The following is a 17,686-nucleotide window of genomic DNA, read 5'->3' on the forward strand; positions in this document are numbered from 1 at the left end:
AGGCCAGCAGAACAGCCTAGAGACGAGCCTTATGATATCTTTATGGACAAAATACAGACATGTTTGGGCTATCAAATGAGCTAGTTCACTATAGGACCCAGACAGTAGAAGTAAATGACTTCTGATGTTCAGCTCTACAGATATGTCAGATACAGTCTGAGCTCCACACAAGTAAGGTTGTCATGGTAACAGTTAAGCTGCTGGTCTGTCCACCAGTGCCCTTTCCATTTGATAAGATTAACAGTATCGTGTTTTGCTCTAACTAGGATGGAATGCAAGTGGTAACTCTTTGCTCATCACTAAGGTATTTGTTTGGAGTACAGACTGGGCCTAAGGCTGGGGTTGAATGTCTGAAGGCCTCTGGAAGGTTGGTGTGGAGAATCTGTGAGAAGCTGGGAAGCAGTCTTAGCCCCGGAGAAGCTCCTGAGAAGCTCCTGTGTTGAGAGCCCAGGAAAGTGTCTGTGGTGGAATGAGCCACAGCTGCCCTTATCCGTCATGGATCAGGGGCTGAGAAGGGAGACTTGCTGGAGTACACCACAGCTTGGACTTGGTTCTTTACCTGTTTAGCCTTCAGGAATTAGTGTCTGTGTTCCAAGGACAAGTGAAAACTGAGAAAGTCATTTCTTCACAGGGCTTTCTGCCTCCGATGACAAGTCAGTGAGCTTAGGTCTGTCCTAGCAGTCGGCCCTAGTCCTGGTTCATGATTACTGTCTGTCTTTACCACCACTGCCCTAGTCCAGCTAAGAGACCGTCTCTTACCTGATGGATGTGGAAGGCTTCTCTGCCTGGTGTCCAGGTGCCTGGGCAGAGCAATAATTTTGTAGGAGTAAGTCAAACCGTGTGATCCCCCTTCTAAACTCCATCTTGGGAGCTAGGAGCGTAGCACAGTTGGCACAGCACTTGTCTCACATTCACGAAGCCTTAGGTTCTATCCCCAGCAATGCATAAATGTGGGTTCGTGGCACACAACCATAACCCCAGTAACTGAGAGTGGAGGCAGGAGGATCCGAAGTTCAAGGCTGTCCTTGTCTATATATTGAGTTCAATATATAGCCCGAGCTACATGAGACTGCTTCAACAATAGGTAAGTAACTAGGCAGGCAACAATCTGCATCAGCTTTCGGAGAGTAGCTGAATCTCCACTCTGACCTGCAAAGCCTCACATGATCTAACCGTTCAGGAGTCTAGTGTCCTCACTGGTCACTCAATCTGAGAGCCACTGGAATTCAAGGTGTCGGACTGCTATGTTCTCCTCAGCTTCAGCCTCTTCCTTCTTTCTGCTTTTCCTCTGCACTGGCTTGAGTGTCCGAGCCTCCTCCTCTTCCTTACTCTGGTAGGTTTTAGCTTATACATCATTTCTATAGAGTTTCCTGTCTGAGCAATCTTCTGCCAGCTCCTGTTGTGGCTAGATCTCTTCCTTCGTAGTTCTTTTCTCAATGTAGAGTTATACATTTACCTATGTATTGTTTCTCCAAGACCATAAGACTTGGTTGTGGGTACCCAGCTCCAATCCACAATGTGCATTATGGTGGGTACTCAGTGAATTAATGACCAATGACCATAAGATATTGGAAGCCAACGGCTCTTTCGTTGGTCATTAGTATAACTAAATATGACATTGCAAAGTAGTCTGTCAAGATGGCATGACTTTATGGAGAGATGTAGAGGAGATCTCTGACTGGGCTCTCAAATCATCTTCTCAGGTGTTAGCAAACCAAAAAAGTTACTCACAAACCCACAGGAAACTTCTAGAAAGAACTGGAAAAATTTGGTAGTACCTCTGAAGTCCTATAATAATAATGGTGGTTACTGAAACAGAGAAAGAGTATTTCTTGGTGTTAATGTGTTTAAATTAGACACCCTGGCTAATAAGGTTGGAGACACGGGAATTATATAGGAAATATTAGAGCCTATGCTTCCAAGAACTAAGACAAATATTATAGTGACTCCATAAAAGATGGAGGGCCCACAAGACAGATGTATAAAAGCACTTGTAGCTCAAGTTTGATCCTTCTTATGACTGTCCTCTGAACTCCACGTGCACCCCAACACACTCACACCCCCAAACACGCAGGCGTGTACAGCATACACACAGTAATAAATAAAACACTTTTCTTGGAAGATGAGAAACAGTTTTAACTATTGCGTTCCACCCTTCGCAATCCAGAGACAGCCCAGTTAGTCTCTGCGATTGAGTTTGTTGTTTTCAGATCAAATCTCAGAATCTTTCCTTGACACAAACTGTTTCTAGTAGAGCCCAGCTGCTCAAATGAAATCTCCTTGGTTTATTTCTCTGTGAAGGGACTAACTGTGTCCCCCCTCCCTGATACCAAATCTCAGCCTCTCGTGAATGGGATTTAGAGACAGGGCTTGTCGGTGATTAAGAACCTCAGAAAGGGATTGATGCCCTTCCATTTGTACTTGATCTCCCTTCCTTTCCCTCCCCTTCCTCTCTTTGGCTCTCCTTCATGGACACATAGCCAGAATCTAATCTCGACCCTACAAAAAAAGATCAGTCAGTGCATTGATCTTGGATTCCCCATTCGGGGCTGTCTGAAATACATTTCTGATGTTTAAGCCACCTAGTATATGGTATTCTTTTATAGAATATCCAAGTGACTAGGACAGACCGCTTCCTCCAAAGCATTTTGGATCCACAACAGCTATGAAGGAATATATATGGGCATATCATTAGTATTCTTGACTCCATAGAAAGAGATAATGACCATAGTGGCAAACCAGATGGGAGGGTGGGCAGGAAAGCTGTCAATCTCCATGCAGATATGGTTGGACCAACCTACTCTCTTGAGGTGACACATTTCAGAGCAAGTCAATGTGATGGATATAGTCAGATTCTTAAATAACTATGTCTCATGAGAACAGTTTTTACTGGTGTGTCTTTGGCTTTGTGACTTTATTAATGACTTCGATGGCAACATGGAAAGCATTCTTATCATCTTGATCAATGTCAAAACACTAAGAAAGGATGTTTGTTGGTTGTCTTGATTTTTTTTTTCTGTTGCTGTGATAAAATACCCTGACAAATGCAATTTATTTAGGATCACAGTTCAGGGCTGGAGTCCATCAGGGCAGGAAAGGCACTGAGGCAGGCGCAGTCACACTGCTTCCGCTGTTTACGAACAGAACGAAGGCTTGTTAGCAGTCACTCTCCATTTTATCCGGTTCAGGATCCCCTGCCCGGGAAATGGTCCCACCCACAGTTAAGATGGGTCTTCCCAAGTCAATTAATTAACATAATCAGGGTAATCACCTACAGATGTGCCCAGGAGGCCCATCTCTCCTGTGATTCTGTCAAGTTGACAGCTAATGCGAACCATTATGTGGCAGGACTCCAAAAGTCTTAATTAGCTGAGATGGGAAGATGCAACATAAATAAAATTTAATAAAATTAAGTATCCCATCAATTAACAAGTTAACTTTAAGATTGTATCAGTTTAATATACAGTGTGCATCTTGACATGTTTTTGTGGCACAAAAGCATGAGTTAATGGGAGGAGTAATTTACTAACAAAGTTAACATCATCTTTTGTCCACATTGGGGCCAGAACAGGAACGACTGTGGTTGTATTCTGATCATGCCTGAAACACTAGATCAGAAACTGGATCCCTGGCTCTCAGGGATGAACAAGTGGGTCCCCAGAGTGGCAGGACGTCCTTGAAGTTGACTGTGTGTCGCAGACATTTCTTCAGGAGACAAGACTCTTCGGGTGGGTGAAAGGTGGGCATTGTCAGTTTTCTGTCCCCCGGGACAGAGGCAGTGCAACACCGCAAAGAGGCGGTTCAGCCTTGGTTTGGAGCTGGAGCTGATGATGAGAGTGGGCCGTCACAGGAAGCACTTTCCTTTTCTGTGGTGGTCTTTGGTCTAAGGTTGACTTCCCAGGTCTCAGGATGTGGATGAAAAGATGCTGCTTTGGGAGACAGAGTAAGACCTGAGGGCTGGGGAGACTCCTCGTTTGGTGAAGTCCCTGCCACATTTGTGCAAACCTGGCTTTGATCTCCGGTGCCCACACAGAGAGATGTATGTGATGCCATATACTTGTGGTCTAGTTCAGGGAAGGAAGAAACAGGAGGATCCGTAGGACGTCATGGCCTGCCAGCCTAGCCTGCTTGGAAAGTTCTAGACCAACGAGAACTTGTCCTAAAACAATAGGGAAGCTCCTCAGAGATTCGTCTCTCGCCTGCACATGTGCTAACCTTGGACTCAAAATCACAAGGCCTGACAATCATTTTGCTTCTTCCTTAATTGTTCTGATAACTGGGTGGCAGATCTTATTGGAGATGTTTTGGTCCTTTCTTATTTTCAAACATTTGTCTAAAATTTGTCCGTGTTTTGCCTTGAGCAATAGTAGAGAAGGCAGAACCACAGCTTTACCCAGGTGAATTGTTCAGGAAGAATCTGTTTCACTGAAGTTGCTGTGCTCCTTTTATCTTGTGCTGTGAACTCAATTGACCATCCTTTAGTCAGTATTCTAGTAAATTCTGAACGGTCTTCAGAAAGGACGGATTGGCATTACCGTTACCACTCATCTAAAAGCAGACACCAGGTCTGGCTCCGGACACAAGAATAAATTGTAGGTGGGAAGAGTTAATGCTTTCTATCTAAAGCTAAGATTAGGTTTCAAAATGAGAGCAAGCCTGAGCCTGCCTGTGCTGTAGCCTCAGCTACCTTGGGAGGAAGGATGCCGAGGCTGGGCAACAGCTGGGGCTTGTAGAACCTGGGTACATCAGCCACATCTGTCCTTGAAAGCCTCCCAGGTCCAAGCTGGTGGGACTGCAAAGCTGCAAGGCTCCATGCTTTTGTGTTTACCCTTAGTTAGTGTTGCCTCCTTTGGTTACAATGTGAATTGTTCGGAAGTCTCACTTTGCATCCTTCTGTATGGGACAAGCTACACTCTCCATGGGTGACCCAATGTTTTGCAGTCTTTTAAACTGTGTTACTTATTTTCTTCTTCTTTTCTCAAGACAGACATTTTCTCTTTGTAACTCTGGGTGTCCTGCATCTTCCTCTGCAGTCTCGAACTCCCAGAGCTCTGCCTGCCTCTGCCTCCTACCCGCTGGCTTGTGTTAGGAGTCTTCTGTCATCCTCCTCTTTTTGAAGCATCTTACTTTGATGCTATTCTCAGGTTTAAGTAAAAACCTAAACTCTTCGGGAGTAGAGTCTTAACCGTAAGCATGTCTTCATAATTTGGGATGCGGGGCAGCTGGTGGTCCAGATTGCTGACACCAGGGAGTGGATATCACCACTCTAGATTGAGGCCCTTCTTTCCATTTCCAGGAACATGACTCTGGGGCCAGTGTTCATCATTTCCCAACTAGGTTCAGAATATGTTTCTGACTCGAGCTTTGTTCTATATCCTGCTGTGAAAACAATCAACCTTGAAACCCCGTTTCAATCAGTTCATGCCTCAATAACCCCAGTGTTTCCCATTGTGTGAAGGCTAAGTCCCTCCATAGTCAGGAGCCCTTGATCAAAAGTCCCTCTTTTTCTTTGAAGCTTCTAATTTTCTGTCTCATTAATACCTCTAGGAGAGACAGCTTTATTCATTCACTCATTCATTCATCCATTTGCTCACTCATTCAAGGAGGAATTAATATTTATTTGTTGAGTATCAGGTGCTGGAGGTTGTGATTTTACCAGGAAACAAAGGCACAATTTCATAAGAAAAGTCAGGCACAGGGGACTTTAGTAACGTGTGTGTGTGTGTGTGTGTGTGTGTGTGTGTGTGTGTTTATGATGTCTATGCTTTTTTCTTATTCCCTTTTGCTACTGTTTGCAAGCATTTACTATGTTTCTTCTCTAGTATTAAGCTTGTCTCAGGGGAGGAAGATGACTAGAACACCAAGAGCATACATATGGACATGCATTCTAAGTTAGTGCATCATGATCCACTGATTCTTCTTGAGAGCTGGGATTTGAGACAAGCCCTTATCTCTGGCTGCCCTTGGACCGAGCCTCCAGAGGCTTCGATTACTGGGGACGTGTCACCATGTGTCACCACACCTGGCTGTACTGACTCTTCTTTATAAAGAGAAATCCAGTCAGTCTGGTGGAAGAAACAGGCAGACCTAAGTCTGTCCCCTTAACTTTTCTGTCTCCTCTGACCTTCTTTGCCAAGCTTGTCCTTTAATTCCCGGACTTAACCTTTCTCCCTCTGAAGTTTGCCCATTTATCTCGTCCTTCAAATTCTCCCACACACTTTGTAATCAATATATTCCACAAACAAAAGGGGTTCTATATTCAAAGGACACTTCTAGGTTGATAGAGAGAAGAACATGACTCAGTCAAGTGGGAGAGAGAAACTACTTCTGCGCAATGTAAGAACTGAAAATAATTTTGGAGAAAAGGACTATGAGCTGGAGGCTGGGAAAGAGCAAGTGCTTTTGGTTGGAACTCTGGGATGAGTAAGATGACCTTGGACAAAGAGGAAGAAGGCATGTTTAGGGTTAGAAATGTCTTAGGAGCCAGGGCAGGTAAGCTAGGCTGAAAGGCATGGCTAGGGGAAGAGGGAGAAGGCATTGGCCCAAACTCAGAGTGCATGGCCAGAGCCTGAAGCCTTGGAACTGAGCTCTGTGGGCACGGAGGAAACCACTGCTTTTAGAGTGTTTTCCTTCCAGATAGGGCCAAGATCTAGGACTAGAACTGTATATTAGAAGGATCGATTCAAGTGCCCTTTGGGGACATCAACATGACAGGAGTCACTTAGGAGAGAGGGTGTGGCTTGCCTGTACTCACTATCATTTTTCTTTTTTCTTTCTTTCTTTTTGGTTTTTCAAGACAAGGTTTCTCTGTGTAGCTTTGCACCTTTCCTAGAACTCACTCGGTACCCCAGGCTGGCCTCGAACTCATAGATATCTGCCTGGCTCTGCCTCCCGAGTGCTGGGATTAAAGGCATGCACCACCACCGTCTGGCTTCACTATCTTAAAAATAAAAAAGAATCGCAAATTCCATCAGGGAAAGAGCTGTTTCTTAGGATTCATATGTTTCCTTGGGTTTTAATAAAGTAGTATTTACTGTTATGTTTTAAGCTAATGAGAGTGATAGATTCTTTTTGGTCTTTGTAGAGCAGTTTAATAGTAGATGCTTGGTGGAGTTATTCAGAATACCTAAGAAACAGAGGAGATTTGCATATCTGAGTTAATATCCCTGCTTCCAGAAACTCTTTCTATTTCTACCTTCGATAGCGCCCGTGAAACAGCAATATATTACATATTTAATTCATACACAATCAACAGCATTTGACACATAAAATCCAGATAAGCAACCAGAAACAGTCTTCAGGGACAGCAAGACCGCTCGGTGTGTAAAGGGACTTGCTCTCCGAGCCTGACAACCAGAGTTGGATCCCCAGAACCCACATAAGGAGACAGAACTGACTTTCAAGTTACTCACACAAAAGCCATGACGTACGTGTACCTGAAGTCACACACAAATTCACTCATGCAACAGAAATAGAGTATGCCCAAACTAAGTATTAATCAAAACTAAAAAGAAGCAGTCTTTACTCTTAAGGGTAAAGGCGCCTAGCTGGTACCGAAAGGGAAAATAGACATTTAAATTTTGATATCACAAAATTTGCCCAGGCTTAATTAGCCGCATGATCAGAATGCTGTGGGAAGTTAAAGGAGTGACGAATCACTGAAAGATTCCTCTGGGGATTACAACTGAAAAAGGAAGTATGTGCTATAGGTGAAAACCATCGAGTCAGCTTTAATAATTACTGAGCAAATACTGCATTCCTAGTGATGTTTCCGCCATCAGCACCTCGTTCAGAGTCTCCTAACTCCCTGCAGTTCAGACTTCTCTATCGGGCTGAACCAAAATGAGCTTGTGTGTAGCCAGGCCTGGCCTAATTAGGGGAAAGGGAGGCCTGGCCAGGCTACAAGGAGCTTGCAATTGTGGCTGCGCGTGTACTCGGAGGCGTACGTCAGTGGGCGGGCCCCGAGTCCCCATGTGGTCCCGACATCATTGACATGGCGGAATCCCCCATCCAACCCTCCTGGTAGTTATTTGAGCGGCGGCGGCGGCCCGAGGAGGAGGCGGAGAGCGGCGGCGGCGGCGGCGGCGCAGGGGCGGCGGGGATCCCGCGGGCGGCTGGCTGGGACGGCGTGGGCGACCCGGATCGCGGGCGCCCGGAGCCCCGTTTCAGCCCGAGGGGAGGTAAGGCGTGCGAGCGCGGCGGGCTGCTTGGGGACGCGCCACCCACGGTCGCGCTGGGGTCCCCGCGCTTCGGAGCCCGGGCCGGGCACCGAGTCCGCCCGAGTGCGCGCCCGGCCCCGGAGCACTCCGGGATGCCCGAGGAAAACTTGGCTGCGGAGTCCCGGTCGCCCCGCGACCGCTCGGCTACCCGAAGCTCCCGGCCGGGGAGGGGGCGGCCCCGCCTGCCCCCGCCTGCCGGGGAAGAAAGCGGAGGATGCGGGGCGCGGAGCTCCCCTCCTCCCCGGCCCGTCGCTCCGAGGAATCCGCTCCCCCGCCCAGATCCCCGCGGCAGGACCGCTGCCCGGGAGGGGGAGGGCGCGCGGCCAGGCCGAGGAATCTTCGACGTGTCACTTTGGGAGGCTGTAGATTTCCATATGGTGGAGGGAGGAGGGCGTGCGTGCGCGCGGAGCTGGGAGTCGGGGGCGCCCGAGCCCCCTCGGGGGCGCCGGGCTGCGACCCGGGACCCGGGATGCTTGCGGGGAGGGTCTCTGGGCGACCGGTCGCCCCCGCCCCCGCCAGGGCCTCTTGGGGACACTCCCCGCCCGCCGCTGGCCACCTCTGCGCGCCACGTCCTCCCTCCCCGTCCTGCCCCCTGGGCTCCCCCCGGGCTGGGGGCGGGAACCGGCGGCCGCGGCTGGACTCGGCGAGCCAGGCGGCTGCAGGCTCGGGCGGGGGAGCGGGGCGCGGCGGGAAGCAGAGGACGACCCGGTGCGTGTGGGCCAGCGGAGCGCGGGTCAGTCGGTCAGCCTCGAGGGGCGCCCCTGCCGGGGGTGGGGCGGCGGGGAGACGGAGCGGGTGGAATCCGCGCCCCGAGGCGGCGGGCGGGCTGGGCGGGCCGCGGGGACCGTCTGGTTCGGATGGCAGGCAGGGACGAGCCGCCGTGGGAAGGGCCTGTCACTCCTCGCAGAAAGCGGGGCCCGGGGCCGTGCCCGCCTGGCGTCCCCAGCGCCGGGCCGCGGGAGCCCCGGGGACTCTGCGGGCGTCCCGGGAGACCTGGCTGGGCCGCCGGGCGGCGCCGCTGGCCGGGCGCCTTCCAGGAGTGAGCGGCTGGGTTTGGAGATTTTTCGAATCTCGGCTCCCACCCGGCGATCCCAGACGAAGGAAGCACTGGCATTTTATCCAGACAGTGCCGATTGCAGACTTCCTTAAAAGTTACAACTTTTTATTTTCTTTTCTCTCAGGCCCAGCGTTTTCTTTAAACAAAATGTAGAATTTGGCCGCTATGAGGCTGACTCTGGGGCCAAAAATGCGCACGTTTATCTCCATCCCGGCTAGTCCCCCTCCCCCTCTTCCCTCCCCGGCTTGATCATATTTTGGAACTGGTGAGGGCTTTGTTGGGTAGCCACCCTTGATGCTTGTCTGTTTATTTTTTAATGTGCAACTAATTTGATTTGAATTTCCTCCAGTTTCCAGGCCTTACTAGGAAAAGCTAGGGGAGAGGGAATATGCCACTTTTTTTTTTTTCTTTTTTATAAATGTGGCAAGAGGTGGGGCATTGGGAAAGGGGAGGCACCGTGGTTGTGGCAGAGTCAGTAGGAACAGACAGACCCGGAAGAAAAGGAATCCATTCTGGAATAACATTCCTTTTAAAACAACAAAACAAAACAAAACAAAATTCAGGCTTTGAGTAAGATTTCACTGCTCTCTTCGCATTTGAGTTCCCGGCCCTCCAGCACCTCCGAGTTAGCCTGGGAACTTGAGCTGTGCCGCACAGCCATCCCTAGCTGCTCTGACCTGGTTTTGTGACTTGTGGGGGCTGTTGGTTCACTCCTCATTGGAGGCTGACTCTGGACGCAGTAAAGACTGGCTTCAGTAAATTTCCTGGCTCCCTAGGAGCAGCTGTTAAAGAGGCATGCTTCTGGCCAGGATGGTACAGTTCTCCACAGCAGTTCTTACTTGGTTGAGACTGGCAGAGGTACACCGGCAGCCTGGCTAAAAACGAAGCACAGTCCTAATATTGTTTTTAAACCCACATGCGCATTTCAAGCCTTTTGGTTTGAATGCTTATGAGAGAAAACATGCATTTGACAAGATAGTGTTCCTTTAGGGTCTGTTAAAATTTTGAGATCTTGTGGAGGGGGGGGGGCTGCAGTATCTAATGACAGTATATACAGTTTCAGAAAGACATGCTGGTAATCTTTTAAGACCCTTTAAAAATAGCAGTCATCAGGGCATGGGCTCTATGGAGCCTGTCTTCTCGGGCCTCTGGAGGAATGCTGAGGATGGACACCAGGAACTGGCTAGTTGTTTATCCCATGGACCTTTGTGCCCCTTCTGCTCAGCTCCTGAATCTTCCCAAACTTCTCAGCTTAGGAAAATGATCCACAGGGAAGGGAAGTGACTGGTTCAGGGTTATAGTCATAGAACAAAATGTGGGATTGTACTTACATTTTTTTTCTCCTGTGTGGTGTTTTGAGACTCTGTAGCCCAGGCTGGTTTCTCAGAGCCATCCCCCTGCCTTGGCTTCCTAGGTGCTGGGATGCCAGGAATGAACCATCATGCCTATTCCAGAGTGTAAGAATAGTTTGTTCCTTCTTAAATAAACACCATGTTTACCTTTTATACATTATTTGATTAAAATTAGAGTATTTTGATTAAAGTTATAGTAAATGTACATTTTGCAAACAAGGGCATCTAAGTTCACAGAAGTCAGGGTACCAGTCGTTCCAAATACCGCCCAACAGAGTTTCTCCAGGGATAGAAAAGGTTCTGTCTAGACTGTCACACTGCAGCCAGGAGGCACATGTAATTGAGTGTTTGAAATGTGGCTGTGTGACTCAAGAACTGTCTTTTGAATTTTATTTCCTCTAAATTATTTTAAACTTAAATGTGAAACACAGAACTTTCCGACTCCCAAGGTATTTAGCTGAGCTGTATTGCTTTTTGCTTTTTGAATCTCCAAGTTAAGTGTTCTTTCTTTACAACTACAAGACTTAGGCATGCTTTTTTTTTTTTTTTTTTTTTTAATATTTGTGATTGAACCTTGTGCATGCTGGAGGCAAGTATTTTACCACAGTGCTAGATCCTGACCTCAGCCCTTGAATTTATATTCTAAATGGAATTTAAAGTCTGGGATGAGTGTGCTTTTCCAAAAAGAGTGAAAAAATGGGTACTTACATTTTTTAATGCTTATATGTCATAGTCAAACTGATGGGCAGATCTTCAGATAGTTTAGTTATTTAGTTGGAATAATTGTGCGTAGGAATTGCTGGAAAAGTATCTTATCCAATTCTTATCTGCATTTCCCAGTAATAAAGTGGCACGGCCAGGCATTGTGGCTCGCACCTGTAATCCTGGCATTCAGGAGGCAGAGGCAGAAAGATCAAGTGAGTTTGAGGGGTCACATAGTCAATTCCAGGTCAGTTTGTCTAAGAGAGACTCCTGTCTTACCCCCTCCCTCCCCAAAGAAGTATAACTTTTAGGAAGCAAGATGGAAGCTGTTAATAGAGTTGGAAGAAAGAGAAGCACACCCCTCCCGTCCACGTCCCTGTTCCCTGAGCAGTTCTTTGAAGAGGACTTTTTGAGTTTTTCTTTATGGAGTTACAGCATTGGTCTGAAGTATCTAAGTAGTCTTACTATCAAAACATAAAATTAAAATATCAAGCAGGGTGTGGTGGCCCATGCCTTTAGTCCTAGCATGCAGGAGGCAGAGGCAAGTGGATCTCTGTAAGTCTCAGGCTAGCCTGGTCTACATAGGGAGCACCAGCCAAGGATGTATAGTGATACACTGTCTCAAAAAACAAACAACCCCCTCCTCCCCAGACAGTGAAGCACTAGATTCATTTACAAATTGTGCCGGATTAGAACCGCAGAAATGACCCTTGGCATAGCAGTAAGCAGATGGGCAGAGAATCTTTGTTTTGATAAGTGGGTTTAATTTACATCTGTTGCACTTTTAGAGTTTTACTTGGCAAAAGGAATTCCAAAAACTTCCTGATTTTGTATGAGATAGTGAAAGACCACGCTCATTTATCTGACTAGATTCTATCTGTAGATATCCCAGAACCCAGTACCCCTTTTTGTTTTTGAGAACAGGGGAGGATTGTGGAGGTGGGGGGGGGGATTCTCATACCTCATGGTAGCAGGATGATCAAATTAATATTTGAGTGTTTAGTTCGTAAAATGTATTTCCCCACATGATATAAAGAAAAGAAATATATTTTAACTTGGGAAATGAGTGTTTCATTTGTGAATGTGTGTGCACATGTGTGTTCAGGTGTGGAAGCCAGAGGAGAATGTCAGGGTCCTCTTCTCTCACTGTCTGCCCTGTTCTCTGAGACAGGGTCACACTTCCCTTTGTGCTGTGGTTACAGGAGCGGGGGCCACACCAGGCTTTTTATGTGGGTCTGGGGATTTGAACTCAAGCCCTCATGCTCCCGAGGAAAGCGCACTTACCCACTGAGCCTTCTCTCCAGGTCAGTGTGCTTGGACTTTTCATCACTTGGGCTTGTTTCTCAAACACTCCAGGAAAAGACAAATGAGAAATAATGTCTGTTTATTAGGATTTTAAACAAAATTTATTTTTAATTATGTGCATATGTGTGTGGGCACGTGTGTGTGTGTGTGTGTGTGTGTGTGTGTGTGTGTGTGTGTGTGTGTGATGCAGGTGCCCGGGAGGCCCAAGGTATAAGGTCTCCTGCAGCTGGAGTTCAGGTGGTTGTGAGCTCTCTCATGTTAATGCTGGGAACTGACCTCTGTCCCTCTGTCCCCCTGTCCCTCTGCAGGGACAGTGCCAGCTCCTAACTGCCGAGTCAGCTTTCCAGCCCACACTTTATTAAGATTTTAAAGAAACAACTTCCATGTTCAGTATAAAGATATTAGAATCTGTGTGTATCCTCTAGAGTTACAGGGATAATCACAGGTCATAACTGTGACTCCAGAACACAGTAGAATCCCAGAGACTTATATTAGTGAATCAGTTTTAAATTGCAGTGTTATTTTAGTGTGAATATAAATCACATTGCCTCTAGCTATTGGAAAGTTGTAAATTCAGCTTCAGGCAAGGCATTGGTTAATGAGAACATTCTGACATTTGAATGTCTTGTTCATACCCATTCCTGGCCATGGGGAACATCACACTATTTTTTCAGAATCAGGGTAAGAACTGTGTTATAAATAGAATTATAGTGTCCTAGGGAGTGTGCCAAATATGGAAACAAGATTTAACCATGATATATGTGTGGTTCAATTTGTTAGGGCATCAAGATGTTAAACACTAGAGAGACTCACTGTAATCTTAAAGATGTTGAATGACAGGCGGAGATTGAGGGCTGTATCTTAGCATCAGTTTGGTGTCAGCAAACCTAGTCTGACAAGGGATCATCTTCCTCCTCACCCATTTGTCTCTGGCAAACTTTTGAAGCTCTCTTGACCGGGGTCTCCCCATCTTAATATAAGGAGAAAGCAACTCATCTCTCTTTTGAAGGGTTACCACAGACATTTGTCGGTGTCTTTAAACGTTTTGACAAAGCTTTGTATAAACTTAATAGTTCATTAAGAACTATTAAACCCAGAGTTTCAGTTGGAGCTGGCCCTGTGGAATTTGCATGTTTTTAGAGACTAGATTTGTGCTGGGACAATTTGAAAAAAATAATTTAGTTTTCCTTTTGTGGTCAGTAAATAAACTTTTCAGCTTAGGTTGTTTCCTCCCCCCCCCACCCCCCTATTCCCAATGGAATAGCCCAGAAGTGATGTCTCAAAAGCTGGTCCTGCACCTAACCTGTCCTCTCCGAGCTGTTGGGCAGGTCGGGCTTTGGCTGGACCGGCACTGTTGTGTGCATGGCCAGGCCAGCGTGAAGTGCCGTTTCTGAGAGGAGCTTCCATACTGAATGATGGGCAAGGCTTTAGTCCTGGTGTTAGCTGAGCTTTTATTTGAGCTGGGAAACAGTCAAGTTCTCAGTGCAGGCCAGTCTTCGCAGCCTCCCTGCTTCCCAGATCGGACTCACAACTGCTGTTCTTCACGTGGATGGCGGTGTAGAACCGGGAGTGTTTCCTGGCAGGACTCTGTTTCCAGGTAACCTTCGCTCTTCGCTGTCGGGAGTGCACGTGGGTGGTGGAGGAGCAGCTTTGCTCTTCTGCTCACTTTGATGGCATTTGAATTAGTAAAATGCCCATAAACATACGCTTAGGTTCTATGTTCTGATTGATGGAACATGCTTGGATGCTGGTGGCAAACAGGGGGGCCCTGTCGAACCAAGTACCGGCAACGTGGGCGGATGGCTTGGGGGTTACCTGAGTCCTTTGCAATATACAGCCAAAGAGATGCCAGTCTGAAGTCGTGGCTCACCTGAGGGACAGTGATTTGTAGTAGATTTAGCAGCAAGGGTCAGTCCTTGGAGACCAAAGGTATGGTGGGACAGGGGTGGAGGATGAGAGGGTTTGGAGTTTTAAAACTACAGCTTGTCATCCTGTGAGTTCCAGTGGCCAGCCATCTGCCATTGAAGATGTTTCCTCCTGTGAAAATAGATCAGCCTTTGAATTTCTTCCCTTTGCCCGGTTTAAGATGTGCCTGTTGGGCATTCCTAAGTTCTCATGCTCTTGGCAATGTTGTCGGTTTCAGCACAGTTCCTAATCAGAACTCGGGTTATATTTCATGGCTGTAGTGTCATTTAACTGCCCTGTAACTTTTTTTTTTCCCCTTCGAGACAGGGTTTCTCTGTGTAGCTTTGCGCCTTTCCAGAACTCACTCTGTAGACCAGGCTGGCCTCGAACTCACAGAGTTTAAAGGTATGCGCCACCACTGCCCGGCACCTCCCTGTAACCTTTAAATAACGGACTGTGTGTGTGTGTGTGTGTGTGTGTGTGTCTGTCTGAGCCATCTCATTGGCCCCTGATGGCTTTGAGGATGTTGTTGCTTTGGTTTTCTGTTTGGGACAGGGTCTCATGTAGGCCAGGCTGACCTCATCACTGTGTGCTGAGATGCCGTGAATGTCTGCTCCTCCTGCCTGTACCTCCCAAGGGCTGAGGTGGAGTGCTGGAATCACAGCTGTGTGTGAGCCTTGCCTTGCCAAGCAGACCCTCTGCCAGCTGACCTGCATCTCCAGCCGGCCGTCTGCTCCCGCCTCCGCCTCTGGGCCTACCTGTAGGAGTTCGTGAATTAAGTATTCAGATAGGCTAGACATGCATTCCTTTCCTACTTCTACTAAAGGAAGACATTCTGAGTGACTGAAGGAATTTACTAGAAATAAGTAAATATCTCTAAACACATCTGTGATAGCTAACTAATCTTGGTTGTCAGCTTGACACACCTGGGAAGAGGAACCTCAGTTGAAGAACTGCTTCCATCAGGTGGCTTGTGGGCAAGTCTGTGAGGCATTTTCATGATTGATGTAGGAGGGCCCAGTCCACGAAGGTGGTGCTATTCCCTAGGCTGGTGAATAAGAAAGGTAGCTGAGGGCTGGAGAGATGGCGCAGAGGTTGGGAGCAGTGACTGCTCTTCCAGAGGTCCTGAGTTCAATTCCCAGCAACCACATGGTGGCTCACAACCATCTGTAATGAGATCTGGTGCCCTCTTCTGACCTGTAGTCATATATGCTGTATACATAATAAATAAATAAATCTTTAAAAAAAAAAAGGTAGCTGAACATAAGCCTAGAAGCAAGCCAGTCAGCAGTGGTCCTCTGTGCCTCTGTGGTCCTGCAGAGGCTTCCTTCCATGACAGACTGTAACCTGTAAGGCAATCACCCCTCTCCTCCAGAAGTAGGTTTTTAGTCAGTGTTTTATCATAGTAACAAAAAAGCAAACTAGAATAACATCTAAGTATATTTTACACCCAGTTACTCAAGCATGAGGTTTTTTAGAACATGACTACTGTAGGGATAGATTTTTGTCAACTTAAAAAATTATTTATTTGCCAGGCAATGGTGGTACACGCCCTTAATCCCAGCACTTAGGAGGCAGAGGCAGGCGGATCTCTGTGAGTTTGAGGTCAGATTGATCTACAGAGTGAGATCCAGAACAACTGGGGCTACACAGAGAAACCCTGTCTTGAAAAACAAAACAAAATAAAACAAAACAACAACATCATGTATTTATTATGCATTTAGCCCACTGAATTTATTTTTACTGTCTACATGTACATGGTCAAGTCTTCCACTGGGGTATGAGGAACTACTAGTGACCCCTCTCCTAAAGAAAACTGACCCTTGTAGCAGTCACCAACTGCCAGGAGCTCTTTAGTTTGAGGTAAAATCTCATGAGATTTGCCAACTTTTTATGGTAGTGTAAAATCTTTAATGTATTTTTTCGGGATCCGTCTTCCATTTTCTCTCATGTTTAAGAGGTTTTCTGGGGTCCTGATGCAGCACTCCCCCAGTGTAGAAGACCCTGACTTTGATTTCTTGCACAGCTCTCCATAGTAGACAGCAATTAAGGCCAACTGGAATCCTCTGTTGTTTAAATCAGTTGAGGAAAATAATGGAAGTGATAAATATTGCTGTGTCTGTTTTTCTATTGTATGTTTTCTTACCACAGGAAAAATAGTTCTATTTTAGAGTAACATTATTCTGATTATTGAATTGGAGAATTCTTAAAAATACATTGAATTAGAACCCTTGTGTGTTGCTATTGGGCATGTAAAATGGTATATTTTCTGTGGAAAAGTTTTGTAGTTTGTAAAAATCTTCAACCAGAATTATGGTAATGCCAGCAGCTTTATTCTGAGGTTTTGACCCAGAAGAAAATGGGGACTCATATGTTTAAGCCATGGTTTATAATAGCATTATTTGTAACAGGTCAGAAGTGGAAATAACCCATATCCATCTACAGATGAATGCATAAACCAAATGCGGTATTTTCCATGAGCTTCTAGAAGGAACGGAGAATACGCACTATAACACAGATGGATGGACCTTGAAGCCCAGAGGATAATGTAGTAGTTGCTGTGATAAGATACCTGACGAAAAGCAGCTCAGGGAACAATTTATTTTGGCTTCTGGGTCCAGACATGTAAAAGTCCATCATGGTGGAGAAGGCCAGGCAGGAGTGGGAAGCTGCCTGATGAGGAAGCAGGAGCAGAGGAGAGGGAGAGAGGGGTGAAGAGGAGGAGAGGGAGAGAGGGGTGAGGAGGAGGAGAGGGAGAGAGGGGTGAGGAGGAGGAGAGGGAGAGAGGGGTGAAGAGGAGGAGAGGGAGAGAGGGGTGAAGAGGAGGAGAGGGAGAGAACAGGAGGTGGGGCAAGGCTGTGAACTTTCAGAGCTCACCCTGCCCACATACTTCCTCTAGCCAGGGTTCAACACCTGAATGTTCCATTACCTTCCAGACTGCACCACCAAATGGGGATGAAGTGTTCAAATACACGAGCCTGTGGGGTGGGGGTTCTTCATTCAAACCACCAAGAAAAATATCACATATTAACTACCATGCATTTCTCCTTGTAGGGGATACTGATGATCAGTAAGTTGGCAGAGACAGAGTGGCTGGGGGGGATAGCAGTGGATGGATAGTCTGTTTGGAATGACGAATTAAACAC

At 46.8% G+C, this 17,686-nt stretch overlaps 1 protein-coding gene across 4 annotated transcripts in view; it reads left to right on the plus strand.

Moving 5' to 3' along the window:
* The first annotated feature begins 8,025 nt into the window (after positions 1–8,025).
* The window catches only part of Fndc3b (fibronectin type III domain containing 3B), a 305,735-nt gene continuing 296,074 nt past the window's right edge, over positions 8,026–17,686 (plus strand). Inside the window, exon 1 of one of the 4 annotated variants that reach the window (XM_076573956.1) lies at positions 8,026–8,180. The gene's annotated coding sequence lies outside the window, so the exon portion shown is untranslated. Of the gene's footprint in view, positions 8,181–8,842; positions 8,953–17,686 lie in introns of those variants that run through there. The other 3 variants (XM_076573957.1, XM_076573959.1, XM_076573958.1) reach the window with 3 other exon arrangements.

Source organism: Peromyscus maniculatus, chromosome 6, assembly GCF_049852395.1.
Source record: "Peromyscus maniculatus bairdii isolate BWxNUB_F1_BW_parent chromosome 6, HU_Pman_BW_mat_3.1, whole genome shotgun sequence".
Classification (NCBI taxonomy): Eukaryota; Metazoa; Chordata; class Mammalia; order Rodentia; family Cricetidae; genus Peromyscus; species Peromyscus maniculatus.